The sequence below is a fragment of the Chlorocebus sabaeus genome, chromosome 7 (assembly GCF_047675955.1).
Source record: "Chlorocebus sabaeus isolate Y175 chromosome 7, mChlSab1.0.hap1, whole genome shotgun sequence".
Classification (NCBI taxonomy): Eukaryota; Metazoa; Chordata; class Mammalia; order Primates; family Cercopithecidae; genus Chlorocebus; species Chlorocebus sabaeus.
This window is the reverse complement of record NC_132910.1, coordinates 88,551,973-88,568,359: the sequence shown is the minus strand read 5'-3', so window position 1 is coordinate 88,568,359 and position 16,387 is coordinate 88,551,973.

Here is a 16,387-nt window from a genome sequence, read left to right as displayed (position 1 = left end):
GCCCTTCCTGAGAGGGTGATTCAGTGTTGAGTTTCAAATAATAAACATGCAGCATTCAGTTGGCTGGGCAAACAAGAAAAACACAATTCAAAAGGAATGAGTTTGAGACTTGTAATGGGAATGAAAGTAGTAAGCCATATTCCAGTTAAATAAGTTAAATGCATTTGGGGAATAAAGAAAAAAGAGTAAGCAAGCAATAACTGCTTGAATATTTTTCAAATTACAAAAAAAAAAAGAACTTTCTCAGGACATTTTGTATTAAATTGTGCAGGATAAAAAGGTATTCTCACAATGTTTCCAGGAGGCAAGAATATTATCCTCCCTGACTTGCTAGTCGGAAATTGAAACACTGGGAAAGTTAAGTAACTGAAAAGTGACTAAAATTCAGATATCTGAATTCTCAAATGAGTACCACATTAAACAGAATATATTACCTCTTTCAACAGGCACATTTTCCTTTATAGGAGGGATTGCAATTACAAGTGGAATTTCAGTTTATTTTTCAGTAGATTACACACAAAACGCTAACCATATTTAAATACATTCTGCCTTTCAACTTCACTTCCTTTCAGTATATATTACCATTAAGAAAAAGACTTTTATATCCTCACTGTTCTTAATTTAAAGCACCAGCAGTAATATGGGAAGCTATGCTGAAAATCGCTATTTTGAATCATGTGAAATAAATAAAATGCAATATTTCATTCAATATAAAATTTTTGTACATTGTCCATATTCCAAGAATTTCATGTCTCAAATTCCCTTGCTTCTCCAGTCATCTCCATTTATTATTGCTTCCCATGTCCACAGATTAAGAGAATAAAAGTGCAAGATTTCAGCTTTTTGCTTCTGTTCCTTTCACCAAGTAATATCCTTTTAGTGAAAACTGGGATGTCTGATGCTATCATAGCAACCTAATCTCTCATCAAGTTTATATCACCTCTTTTTTGATAACCTACCCTTCCTCAGATTGAAACAACAAAGACATTCTTTCTTAAACATTCTTTCCTCCATTTATTATTTTTAATCCCTTTAGCTCCACTGGATTATTTGAAATGTTCTTCAATGATAATCACATATTAAGGAAATTATCTTCCAAAAATGTAACTCAAAACTGAATCTACTGCTTAACAAATCCTCCTTAAATGCTTGTTTATAAAATGATGAGAATTAGCTTTCTTCAAATTCTTACAAGTTATTAACATTGTTATTCATTGCTCATTGATTTACTTATTGATCTTAGTAGATGGGGCTTATAACATTGCTAATCATTTAAATTATTGCTCCTCCTGTCTCAAATATTTAAATTTGCTACTCACCAATAGATAACTATTAAGGTAAAGATGAGTGAGTTATTAAGTTATTGTGTTATTGAAGTCACTGAAGAAGTCACATTTATGAAAATCAGCTTAGTTTCTCTGTTTCATTCTTTTGATACTGATGGTCAGAAAATATTCAAAGATGAATTTGAAATATTGACACATTAAAATTTAAAGAATTGTAGATCTATTTTAAAAATAAGCAATATTATACTGGATTACTTGTACGAGCAAAAAGTGCATTGTCTGACATGGCAGCTTTCAGTAAGGCAGAAACTAATAGAATTGTCCCAAGACTGTCTTACATGTTTTGATATTTCTGTTCCATTTCAGTATATCTGGAAAATGTATCATCACAAGAATGAAACAATAAAACTAAGCTGATTTTCATAAATGTGACTTCTTCAGTGACTTCAAAACTTAAGGATATACTGAACCTGAATAAGCAATACATATTGCTGTATAAAAATTAAAATCTGGGCCAGGCGTGATGGCTCACACCTGTAATCCCAATACTTTGAGAGGCTGAGGCGGGTAGTCAAGAGTTTGAGACCAGCATGGCCAATATGGTGAAATCCCGTTTCTACTAAAAGTACAAAAGTTAGCTGGGCATGGTGGTGCACGCCTGTAGCCCCAGCTACTCGAGGGACTGGGGCAGAAGAATCACTTGAACCCAGGAGGCAGAGGTTGCAGCGAGTCGAGATTGCACCACTGCACTCCAGTCTGGGCGATTGAGCGAGACTGTCTCAAAAAAAATAAATAAATAAAAATAAATAAAAATAAAAATAAATTAACCAGGTTAGGTGGTGTGTGCCTGTAGTCCCAGCTACTTGGGAGGCTGAGGCAGGAGGATCACTTGAACCTGGGAAGCAGAGGTTGCAGTGAGCCAAAATCAAGCCACTGCACTCCAGCCTGAGCGACAGAGAAAGACTGTCTCAAAAAAAAAAAAAAGAAAGAAAGAAAGAAAGAAAGAAAAACCACAGTCAGATCACCTGAGGTTGGGAGTTTGAGACCAGCCTGGCCAACATGGTGAAACTCCATCTCCACTAAAAATACAAAACTTAGCCCGGCATGGTGGCACATGCCTGTAATCCCAGCTACTTGGGAGGCTGAGGCAGGAGAGTCACTTGAACCTGGAGGGTGGAGGTTGCAGTGAACTGAGATTATAGCACTTCACTCCAGCCTGGGCTACAGAGTAAGACTCCATCTCAAAAAAATAAATAAATAAATAAAATCCAACCATATGAGGCTAGGCACGGTGGCTCACGCCTGTAATCGCAGCACTTTGGGGGGCCAAGACAGGCAGATCATCTGAGGTCAGGAGTTCAAGACCACCCTGGCCAACATGGCGAAACCAAGTCTCTACTAAAAAATACAAAAATTAGTCGGGCGTGGTGATGTACGCCTGTAATCCCAGCTACCCAGTAGACTGAAACAGGGAGAATCGCTTGAACCTGAGAGGTGGAGGTTGCAGTGAGCTGAGGTCGAGCAACTGCACTCCAGCCTGAGCAACAGAGCAAGACTCCATCTCAGAAAAAAAAAAAAAAGAAAAAAAAAGAAAAAAAATTCAACCATATGAAAGTCTTAAAGATTTGGGTCAGTTTAAAAAAGAATAAAAACAGCGCAAGCATTTCAAAAGAACAGCACATTTGAATTCCTTAATTGCAGGTTGAATGCCCAAAATAAAGCCACTTTTACATTTACAAGCTGTTTTTGGTTGTGACAGTGTAAGATGTCATACTGATTGTAGTCATTTATAATAGTTGGATTTCTCTATGAATTATAGCAATAATACTGTATGAAGTTTTAATTTGATAAATTAGGCTATTTGGGCCACTGAAGGATCATCTGGTTCAGTTAAGTTCCTAGAATAAACCTAGTCACTGTTTCTGAGATAATTAAATGATGTTTACATGGAAATTGAAAATACTGTATTGCCTAAATTATGGTTTCATTCTCTATCTGTGTAACTAGAGGTCATAGTCAAGTATATACATTCTTACTACCAGAAAAAATAGAGACCCTTAATATGATCTAATACCAAAAAATAATTAAATAGGTAGACACTATATAATAGATGTAGAAGTGGTAGTGAATATTCCTTATTAATTTATTATATTTTTATTATATGCTAGCAGATATAACTTGTAGCACTGTTGAACACATTTTATGAGGAGCCAGCATCACAAAAATTGCTACCAAAATTTACATACTTTCTGACTTTTAAAATTGCAATAACACATCCTACTCTGGCACTTTAAAATAATAGTTTTCTATTTCCTTTTATGACTTCTGCAAGATGCTCCTAATTCTTGTTTGCTTTTTCTGATTTTATCTCTTCAATGTTTTTATTTAATGGTATTCTTCCTTGATAATTCATAGTACTGTCCACATTTTATAGCATTCTTCTCCAAATTTTCACATTTGTAGGGTTCCTCATATAACCACCTAGATTTTATATTTTTTTATGTCTTTTCTCTGTTATTGATACAATAGGGATCATAATTTTGATATATAAAGAGAATACATTTTGTTCTCAATAAAACTTGCTCCTATGATTCATTGGTTTAATGAGAAGGTAAATTCATGCAATCAAGAACAAAGGGTCATTTCTTTTTTTTCTAAGTTTTAAATTAAACGTTTTCCAGTGCCTAGAAAGAAACTAGTGTAGAAAACGTGGCTTATTGAGGGAGGAATCATTTTGTTTTAAATGTAAAACACTTCTCTTTTTGTATTAAGGGTTGGAACGGTGAGGCTGGAATTTTACTGTAAATCAAAGTGAAGTGCAGGAAGAAAACAGAATAGCAAATAAGAAAAGCCCCTTGCCACAGAACAGAATGATAACTTAGCTAATTGTTGGGAGGATAAAGCCCTAGGGGTGAATAAATTGAGAAGGATAAAATCAGATGTTAGTATATTTTTTATTCCCACTGCCAACGATCTCTAGAAGAAATTACAGAACAAATCTTTGAAAGTGATAATTTTTGTTTCCCTGACCCTCATGGCACAGGAGAGCAGACATGGAAGGAAGTGGTGCCAAGGGGTTTGCCTCTGGGAAATACCTTCCTCCTCAGTGCCTTTGGATGGATGTGTGGCCTATGAGAGACTCAGACTTTACTCCTTGATGAAATGGGGGAAGGGTTGATACTATAAGCCCTATTATATTTCAAAGTGCTTTTATCTAAATGACGGCAGACTTTCTAAAATCCCAGGTACATTCCTGTTTTATTAAAAGGTACTTTCTACAGTTTAAAATAGGTAACCACAAAATATTCTAGACATAAGAAGCATAGACCTTTCCTTTGGAAGTAGGCCTTTGTGTTAGACAATGCTTTAGGTTCTAAATTATCTGCAAAACTGCCAGTAAATCTTGTTACATACGAAGCAATAAATCCCAAATATGCAACTAATAATGTTTTATGAATTCTAACCAGAAAAATGTTTTGCCAGTCCCTGCTTTGTGATTTGTATTTCTTCTGCAAACTCATGCCTAGAGGCTGTCAGTGTGGATTTTGTGAGCTTCCTCTACAAACTTTTGGTATTTGTTGAGCGTTTTGGGTGGCAAATACACAAGATGGTAATGAGCAAAGTGTCTCTATGGGAGATGGCTACGGAGGACCAGCTGTACCACTGACTCAGTCCACTCACTGCTTTTTCTCCCATGCCTTTGTCCTCATTTTCTCCTTGGGTGGCATCTAGTAGAAGGGCAGTGTATAATGATTTCTTTGTTCAATAAGTAATTATTGTGCACTTACTATGCCTGAGACACTGTTGTAGGTGTGCTGTAATACACTGATGAACGAAACAGACAAAAAAGAGAGGAAGAGCAAAGCCTGCAGTACCAGTCCATGACTGTCATGACAGGCCAGGCCCACACCATCATATCAGTACAGGAAGACACTTCCCATCAGGTATAATGAGCAGTAGAAGGACAGAGACATGACCCGAGGTCCTGCTTTGCTTACCAGTTCATCCCTCGACCATTACAGATGCTTAACAAGTATGTTGAATATGTCAATGACTGTATGCTTCATGTTGAGCCCATATGCTACCTTGGGAGAAAGACTAAAAATATGACTGCATTCCTATCATTAAAAACTGAGTTATTACTTAAATGCTCTTAGATATTAAAGCAGGGGGAACTAGAATAACATTGATTGACAGCATTCAGTGTTTTCTGCCAGCAGGAGGAATTGGAAATCAAGAAAAACTAAGACCAGAAAGAAGGATATGTGTCTACTTCTTTTTCACTTTTCTAAGGACAATTCAGATACTTGGAATATTTACCCTTTTCTCTGGGTGTTTTTCCTAGATTAGGTGGTGTAATAGAAATTTCTAAGTTGATGTTTCAGTTCCACCTTTTATGGCAGTGTGACTGATCATGTCACACAACAAGTGTATAATTTGATTTCCACATTTGTACTGCAATGGAAATAATGCTAATAACACTACTCCCTTCAAAGGACAGTTGTATTGGTCAAGTGAAACAAAAAATGAAATCTAAGTAAGAATAAGGACATGGAGAATTTATAACAGGGACATTTTGTTTTCTTGTGCAATTTTTCTACAAAAGGTCTCATCATCTCAGGTGTAGTTACAGGAAATTAAACAACAAGGTTCTTCTCCATCTGAGATTTCACCATTTACAATTTTTTCTACCCATTTGTAAATGGATGAAAAGAAAAAAATTACAAAAAGTAGAAATTACAGTCAATGTTGGTATTAATTGGGAAAGGCTAACAGTTACAAAAAGTAAACTCAAAATGAATATTTTTTTCATATTTTTAGAAGTTTCTTTCTGCACACATAACAGCCAGTCTTGAGAAAGTACAATTTCTGAGAGAGTGACATTCTTTTGTGAGATCTTTTGGGGACCTGTACCATAGAGACTCTGCTATCATTGACCCATCATTTGGGAGGGATCTCATTTCCAACCAGGCACAAGGGAAATGATCATGGAGAAATACAACTAGGAAGTCATTAGGGACCAGCCTGAAAGTGTCATATGTTCCTTCTACTGATAGTTAATTGTCTAGAAACAGTCACATGACCACATAGGGAGGCTTATGCTGGCCACTGTATTTTGGTGAGCCACGCAGTTCTTACAATGCAATCTTTAGGATTTCTAGCACCTTCAAAATGTCATTACAAGTTATTTATATAACTTCTACAGTAATTTTCAGTTTACTTCGCTAAGTTGCACATTAGAATCTCAATACCTAGAGAGAAGGAAGAGTATATTTTTATTTTCTGTTAATTTTTTTTTTCTACAGAGACTAGTAGAGTTTTGATCTGTCAAAGGAACTCAATCATGAGTAAGTAAACATATAAGGAAAAAAAGAATGCCATTTGAATCCTACACAGATCCTTCACAGTAAACTTTAATGGCTGGGAATGGAGAGTGAGGACAGGCAGTAGAATATAATAGGGATGGGTCAGTATATATAGTAATTATCAGAATCAAAATATTTTCAAAATAAATGTGATCACTTGTTCTCAAATTCTGATAGGTATTGGAAAACTGACTCCCTGATTGTGGGGGTGGGGGTTAGGGAGTATGGAACCTGCAAAGCAGATGAAGGGAAATGTTTAAGGTAGAGAAAGTGCTCTCTATATTGATTGGGGTGGTACATCACATTAGTCAAAGCTCATCAAAATGTACATTTAACATCTGTGAATTTTCTTTGTAAATTTTATTGCATACAAATCATGCCTCCATTGAAAAAATTGAAAAATAATTCGCAACTTAAAAATATAATGAATTAGCAAAAATAGAGAAAAATATGAAGACTTCTCACTGAATTCAAAATCTATTTGAATTTTTAAAATTTTTATTCATTTATGTTTTATTTTTAGAGATGAGGTCTCACTAAGCTGCCCAGGCTGGTATCAAACTCCTGGCATGAAGGGATCCTCCTGCTGTCAGCCTCCCAAATAGTTGGGATTACAGGCATGAACCACCATGCCCAGCCAAATCTATTTGTATCTAATTCAAAAAGAAGTCACTTCAGGGAAAGTCTCCAACAGTATATTCTCTATGATGTTGCATTGGCAGCAACTCAATTCTGCAACCCAGTCTTCTTTCTCTTACAACATTAGGATTCTTAGGGGAGAGGGTGTCTACTTAGAGCTAATTAGTGTGACTTCTGCACCATGAGTTGTGACAAGGGGAACAGTGCTGAAGAAACTATCATGAACGTTGAAGACCAAACTTCAATTAAGGAGTTTTCCTATATTTAGGAAAAACCTTATGATTTTTGTTTTATTTTGACAGAAATTGTGCTTGTCATAGAAGGAAGAAATCTGCATCCATTGTCAGGATAGCAAATATTACGGCAAAATAGGTATACAAAACAACCCTACTTTGGGTTGAGATTGAGACAGAGAGGGAGAAATAAATGTGATGTGTGCAACAGAGAGAATTATTTTTGTTTGTCTTGTTTTTGCTTGTTTGTTTTTGTGGGTTTTTTTTTTTTTTGAGACAGAGTCTTGCTCTGTCACCCAGGCTGGAGTGCAGCTCAATCTCTACTCACTGCAACCTCCACCTCCCGGGTTCAAGTGATTCTCCTGCCACAGCCTCCCAAGTAGCTGGGATTACAGGCATGGACAACCACACCCAGCTAATTTATTGTACTTTTCTTCATAGAGACAGAGTTTCGCCATGGTGGCCAGGCTGGTCTTGAACTCCTGGCCTGAAGTGACCCACCCATCTTGGCCTCCCAAAGTGCTGAGATTACAGGCGTGAGCCACTGCATCCGGGAACAGCAGAGATAATTCTTATAGGGTTTTCCAAAACTGCTGCTGGAGTATTTCATTGTCGGTTACAATGGAAGAAAAATCTGAGACTTATCCAGAACTATCATATGAAGTTTTTGAACAGCAACAAGATTGTTGCTCCAAAATTTTAAAAATGAAACAGCTACCAAAGCTATCAGAATGTGCAGCAACCCCCAGCCAGTAAGTGAAGACCTTATGCCATTTGTTAGGTTGCAAGCCTCCCTAGAGACTGTTAGGGAATGTATCTGGAATGAGGAGAGCTCAGAAATGTTGGCAGAAACCTTGTTCTCCATTTCAGTGAGTCATTAATGAAGCCTTTGACTCATAGCTAAATAAATGAGAAAGAAGCAAAAGCAAAACAAAAGAAAAAGAGCACAATCTTCCACTCCATGTCTCTCAAACTTTATTACAATGCATCCAGTCTTACAAAAGCAAAGACATGCTGTATATATAATTTCTGTCCCAGATTAAGGACCATATAATGTGAATGATTTGGGAATACCTAGCCTTCTACAGTAGAAATCTGTCAACTCCATAATTTCTTTCAAAGAGAAAGCATGCCTTTTGCTCATTTAACATGAAAAGTCTCCATTGATATGTAACCCGCTGAATTTCCGTGAAAATAGTCTACTCAAAACTACTCACTAATTGCTCATAGTTTTGATGGTGGTTTAAACTGTGACGCAGAATAATTCATTTTATTCAACAATATGCAATTTTTCTGAAAGAAATGTTTTATTCTGAGAGTCTTTCAATTTTGTTTTTTTCTGATAACATGCCTTCAAAAAGTAATCACTCTTTAGAATATCATATCCTGAATATTACCCTCTTCTGGGAGAAAGAAAATGATTTAATCACATCTTGACTGTTTGCACTTTTCTCGTTTGTTTCTCATTCAGACAAAAAGCTACTGTGAATAAATCGTTCTTTCAATTTTTAAAATATTTTTTTCTATGCAGTTTTCAACTACGCTTATTATTTAATTTTTTTACTAACATTTTATTAAAATAAAATTAATATCATGTTAAGCAATTGGGTGGTTTTGTCAGAGGTATTTAAACCAGAGCAACTCCTTCTTGAATAGAGGCTTGGCAAAATAAGGCTAAGAACTGCTGGACTGCATTCCCACGAGGTTAAGGCATTCTAAGTCACAGGAGGAGATAGGAGGTCAGCACTAGATACAGGTCATAAAAACCTTAATGATAAAACGAGTTGCAATAAAGAAGCTAGCCAAAACCCACCAAAACCAACATAACGGGAAGAGTGACTTCTGGTCACCCTCACTGCTACATTCTCACCAGCGCTATGACAGTTTATAAATGCTGGGCTGGCACGGTTGCTCACACCTGTAATCCCAGCACTTTGGGAGGCCAAGGCAGGTGGATCACTTGAGGTCAGGAGTTCGAGACAAGGCTGGCTAACATGGTGAAACCCTGACTCTACTAAAAATACAAAAATTAGCCACATGTGGTAATTTTTGCACACCTGTAGTCTCAGTTACTTGGGAGGCTGAGGCGAGAGTATGACTTGAACCTGGGAGGTGGAGGTTGCAGTGGCTGGAGATCATACTACTGCACTCCAGTCTAGGTGACAGAGCAAGACTCTGTCTCAAAAACAAGAAAAAAACAAAACAAAACAAAACAAAAAAAACAATGACGACCAACAAAAAAAAAATGCCATGGCAACGGCAGGAAGTTACCCTATATGTTCTTAAAAGGGGAGGCATGAATAATCCACCCCTTGTTTAGCACATAATCAAGAAATAATCATAAAAGTGGGTCTATGGTGTAGTCATTCTTTATTCTTTTACTTTCTTAATGAACTTGTTTTCACTATGTTCTATGGACTCACCTCCAAGTCTTTCCTGCACGATATCCAAGAACCCTCTCTTGATGGTCTGTCTCTGGACCCCTTTCTTGTAACAATTTCAGATTTTAAAAAATAAAGAAACTAATATTAAAGTAAAGGATAAATGCTGTAGTGCTTAACAATAGATAAACTGCCTTTCTATTCAGTACCATGCTGTTTTAATTATTTGAAGTTCAAAAATAAAAACAATGAGAGAAACATAATTCTCTCCCTTTCTCTTCTATATCTATTTTTAGGACATTTCCACTATTTTATTCTTATTATATCTTTTGGAATCAGTTTGTCTACTTTTCAAAAAAATATACTGTTGGTATTTTAAACTTGGATTACTTAAATTTACAGATTAATTTGAGGAAGAACTGAGATTCTTATGGTGTTGCATTTACTATTGCAAGAGTGTGTTTTTCCTTGTGTTAAATCCTTCTTTTGTGTTCCTCAGTGGCATCTACAGTTTTGTCACAGAAGATTGTAGGTGTCTGGTTAAGTTTTGTATTTTATCTTTTGATACTTTAGTCTTGTACCTAGTTACTGTTCATATGAGAATCTCCTATATTGCTATAAATTAATTTAGAACACTGCCCTATAACTGATTTTTCTTATTATTTACAATGGTCCTCAAATTGATCCTTCTAGGCCGGATGCTGGGCTCATGCCTGTAATACCAGCACTTTGGGAGGCTGAGGTGGGTGGATCATTTGAGGTCAGGAGTTTGAGATCAGCCTGACCAACATGGTGGAACCCCATCTCTATTTAAAAGAATTAGTCAGGTGTGGTGGCATGCAATTTTAGTCCCAGCTACTATGGAGGCTGAGACAGGAGAATTGCTTGAACCTGGGAGGCAGAGGTTGCAGTGAGCTGAGATTGTGCCACTGCACTCCAGCCTGGGTGACAGTGCAAGGTTCCATCTCAAAAAAATAAAAATAAAAATAAAAATAAAACTGATCCTTCTAGATTTGCTAAGGAGAAAAATATATTATTTTCAAAAGTTAGTCATTTAAAATTCTCCTTTCTGATTTTTGTTTCTAAATTTATTCCTCAATCTATTCCACAATTTCTTTGTTTAATCTAGAATAATTTATAATCATAATATTAATAGCAAATTTTGTTGCATTATTATTGATCTTAAAGAGAATGTTCTAATGATTTCTCAATTAGCATCTATATGCTATTTTTCATGTATATAAATATAGTCATATCAAAACTATTTTATTTTATTATGATTTAGAAATCAATAATAGATGTTGAATATTATTTAATTTTCTTACATCTAGTGAGATTTATATGATAATCTCATTTGACTTGCTGAATATATTGATTTATTTTTATAGCTATCCTAGTATTTAACCACGCTAACATTTTTCCAGGAATAAACTCCAATTGCTTTACTATTTATTTAATAAACAGCTAATTTTTACCTAGTTATTAAAAATGTTTTTATCTTAATGTGCTTGAACAAGCGGTTCTATGTTTGTTTTGTGCGTGCATATATGCATGTGTGCGCATTTACCTTTAATGGGATTTGGGGATCGTGTGATATATATATTCTAAAAGAGTTAGGAAAATTTTTCTTTTTTTCTATACTCTGAACAATTGAAATTTAATTGCAGCTATCTGTTACTTGATGTTTTGGAAGAATTCCCTTGTGAAACCATCTGGGCAATAGCTGTTAGACTTTATCTCCTGAATGGTAAATGATCTGTGTATTATTCCAAACCCACTTTCTGGAGTAAGTTTGGTAGTTTATATTTTCCAAAAAAATAAAGAAAGAAATGCAGTTTTACACCTGTTCTGAGATATTTCTCAGACATGCAAATATTTGGACACTTTTTTTTTTAAAGAATTCTATCAATTTTTCCCAATTCTACCAATGTCTATAGTTATTCCTTTATTGTCATTGAAAAGGTTATATTATTGTTTCTCCTCTTTATTCATGTTACTCATGAATAAAATAAGCACAGTGAATGATGGGAAAGGCAAATGATATAACATTTTGCAAAATTAGGATCCCAAAAGAAAATGAAAGAGCAATAGGATTTATTTCTTGATTCTAACATTTAACAGTTTATGCTTAAGCAATTTTTGTTTCATGTTTATTTCTAGTCCTTTAATTACATTTGTTCTTTTTCAAATATTTAAAATTGGATGCATAGTGTTTTGATATTATATATTATGTTTTGTCTGTGCTTTATTTAAGCTGTTATACTTTCAGAAATGTATGTTTCAATTGGCATAATTTTCTAAATCATTTCTAATTTTGGTTTGAGTTCCTCTTTTCTCTAAAAGAAATGTGTAAGAGAGAAATTTTACATTTTCTATGGGAAAGATTATTACTCTTTCTTGTTATTAATTTCTATTTAATTGTATTTGGATTATATTAACTCTTTGGAATTTATTAAGCTGTTTTTGGAGGCCCAGTATGTGGTCAATTTGTTAATATGATTTAGGAATTTGAAAAGAACTTGTTCTCTTAGCTTTTGGAAATATGCCCCCATATTTGTGAGTGTGTCTATAAATAGACACACACACATATATACATACACACATACACAAACATTTAGTAAGAAATACGTAATAATGTTCATAATATTATATTTAAAATTATTTAGTTTTATGCTAATTTTTGATCTTTTGTTTCTGTTATACGTTGCAGAATGAATAGCTCTTAAAATTGGCTAATATTATTGTGTTTCTATCTATTTCTTTTAGTTTTTTCCTTGTGAATTTTGCTCTGTTAATGTTAGACTATGTTTTTGGTGCATCAATAAGTGTCTGGCATGCATTTTCCCGTTTTTAAATTTTTAGCCAGTATAAATATCTTTGTGGTAACAATGTTCATCAATTATAGGATGTTTTGATCTGTTGTCCAACCTGATAATTTTATTTTTCAAATAAACAAGTATAGTCTATTTACATTGAGTGGTATGATATATTTTTTGATATATACCAGTTGGTCAAACTCAGTGTTTAGGTTACCCTATTTATGATTTCTTTTCATGATTTTTGATATCATTTAGTTTTATTTTTCTTATATTATAAAATGTTTCTGTTTACACATTTATAATTCTAACTGTATAATAAATTCAATTCTCTTTCTTTAGGCAATGTCTATTATAAACAATGACATTAAATATAATTCAATATTTTTATTTTTATTTTCTAATTCTCAGTCTTTTCTTATTTCAGTGTTAAATGATGCTGTGACAAACTGGGAGCCCAGAATAACTTTATTTCCTTTACAGATAATTTGATTTTCTTTTGCCTTCATTCCTTAAAGATTATTTCCTTGTAATTTATTCTTGGTATAGTAAAATCTACCAGGATATATTTCAGTGCAATGGTTAATTTTATGTGTCAACTTGACTCTGCCATGGAGTGCCTAAATAAGACATTATTTCTTGGTGTGCTTGTGTAGGTGTTTCTGGATGAAATACGTATTTGATTCCATGGACTCAGTAGAGCAGACTGCCCTCCCCAATGTTATGGGCATCACTCAATATCTTTAGGATTTGAATAAAACAAAAAGCAGAAGAAAGACAAATTTGCCTTTTTTGTTTCCTGCTTGCCTGCTCGAGTTGGGATATTGGTCTTCTCCTGCCCTGGACTGGGAAATCAACTCCTACGGTTCTCAGGCCTTTGAGACTTGGACTGAAATTATACCACTGGTTTTCTTGAGTCTCCAGGTTACAGATAGTAGATCATGAAATTTCTTGGTCTCCATAATCATATAAACCAATTCTTCATTTAAAAAATCTCTGCATATATTTGGGTATATATCTATCTGTCTCCTACTGGTTCTGTTTGAGAATCCTAATATATTTCAGCATTTATATATTGATTGTACTGTGTCAGGGTTTCCTGGATAGGTGTCTTTTCTTAATCTATACATTCACGTATATTTTTGGAAAGTTTTATTTTTTGGAGAAAACTTTATATATATTATTTTATTTTATTTTGGAAAGTTTAACTTCATTATATCCTAAGACAGTTTTATTGTTTTGTTTTCTAGTAATCAATTTATGTTCTTTTGGAACCCCAATTTTGTAAAATGTATCATTTGCCTTTCCCATCTTTCATTGTTGTCTTTTTGACCTCTTTTCATCTACACTTTATCATTCATCACATTTACCTCCAAATCCTATCATCTATGTCAGATTCTTTGTCTTCAGCAGTGTTTAATTCATTAGTTGCTAAATCCAATGAGACTTCATTTCCCTGATGGTTTTCTCCATGTTTGTATGTATATTTGCATTTTTATGGGCTTTCTTCCTGTGCTTTGCCTGTTGATGTGGTTAGGCTTTGTGTTCCCAGCCAAATTTCATTTTGAATTGTAATCCCCATAACCCCCTAGTTTCAAAGGAGAGACCAGGTGGAGGTCATTCAATCATGAGGGTGGTTTACCCCATGCTGTTCACGTGATAGTGAGTGAGTACTCACGAGATCTGATGGTTTTATAAGGGGCTCTTCCCTGCTTTGCTCAGCACTTCTTCCTGTTGCCTTGTGAAGAAGGTACCTTTCTTCCCCTTTGCCTTTCACCACAGTTTTAAGTTTCCTGAGGCCTCCCCAACTATGAAGATCTGTGAGTCAATTAAATCTCTTTTCTTTATAAATTACCCAGTGTTGAGCAGTTCTTTATAGCAGTATGAAAGCAGACTAATACACTTGTCATATTTCACTGTTCTTGAATTCTCACCATGATTCCCCTGAGATTTTTTTAACTATACTTTGCATTTTCTGTTTTTATTAAGGTGCTCACTTCACAATGTTTGAGAATGTTTCCTGCAAATAATGACTTGTGTTTGTGACTCCTTTTTCATTCCCGTATTTTATGAGTCCTGAGGCTTTATTCCAAAGCTGTTCCTCTAAGGTCTGACTGTCCACACAGGTTTCCAAATTATTGCCTGATTGTTGAACTGTTCACAGAGTGGGCCCTTGAAGAATGTGATCTGGATAATTTTCTCAATGTTTAAGCCAAATAGATTTGTATTCGTTTTCTAGAGGATTGTCATAACAAATTACTACAAACTGGTAGCTGAAAACAACGGAAGTCAGTTTTGCAGGCCAGAAGTTTGACGTCAAGGTATTGTCAGGGCCATCCTTCCTTTAGAAACTCTTAGGGAAAATTCTTCCTTGGCTCTTCAAGCATTTGGTGGCTCCTGGCTTGTGGCACCATAACTCCATACTCAGCTTTCATCTTTACAAGGGTCTCCACATGGCCTTCTGCCCTTTTCTTCTCTTAAAACGATAACTGTCATTTGGATTAAACACTCAGCCCCAAACCAGGATCTTCAAATTAGTTACTACAAGGACCATTTTTTCCAAATAAGATCCTATTTAAAGGTCCTGGGTAGACACATTGTTTTGCGGTCCACTACTCAATCCACTATAGGAACTTAATGTCTTCCTATTTACCTTTTACTTTGGCTAAAATCATAATTCTTTCTTCTTGTATGGCTTGGGGTTATGAATATCTCCATGAATAGTCAAAAATTGACTTTTATTTTTGTTTTTTATAACTTTTTGTTAATTTTTGGTGATATCCAAAATGGGGGAAAACTTCTGTCTATGTTACTATTTTTAAATGTCCAGTTTCAGTTTTCTGTAACATGTAATTCAACTTTATAGAAGTAATATAAGCAATCAAAGTGACATTAACTTTTTGCATGCAGATTCATCTGCAACTGCATCTGTAATTTCTATTCCCTTTTAGCAAGAATGAAGACAGAGCTCACCACCACTTTTCTGTAACCTTTCCTCCTGGGTGTTTTGACTTTTTGATTTTTCTTTCCTTGTATTTTCAGATTCTCTATCTGTCAAATCCTATACTATTAATACATTATCTTGTCTATTTCCTCTTAAATTACCCTCTGTTTATCTTGAACTACTTCAGTTACGATCCTCTCTTCCTCCTACACTCCATAACCAAATTTTTAAAATACATTTTTTATACTCACTAGCCATGTTTACATGCCCACTTATAAAAGATACATTCTACCGTTCATTTCCTTTTATTCGTTTGTAGTCCAAATAGTTATTCTAATTAGAAATTCCAAAGAACTTTATAAGAGATGACTAGGTTTTATTATTTTTAATTTTTGCTGTCTGTTTTTCAAAATGAGACATAGACGAACAATTTGAAAAGCACTGACTTAACAAATATTGCTTGTGAGGGTAATTTCTTTTTGAGAACACTACACATTACATAAGCAATACTATTTTGAGAAAAAAGATGACAAAATATGTATATTCCTATTTTTTTGTGTTGAGAAGATGGGTAGAGCTTAATAAATGTAGCTGTTGTAGTGGGACAGAAAATGAAGACTATGAATTGTCTGCAGCAGAGAAAAAGGTATTTAGCTGTTATTGTGAAAACCTTTGTCTCTTTGCTCCCATATTTTAAAGCTAACATGTCTTAACAATTTAAA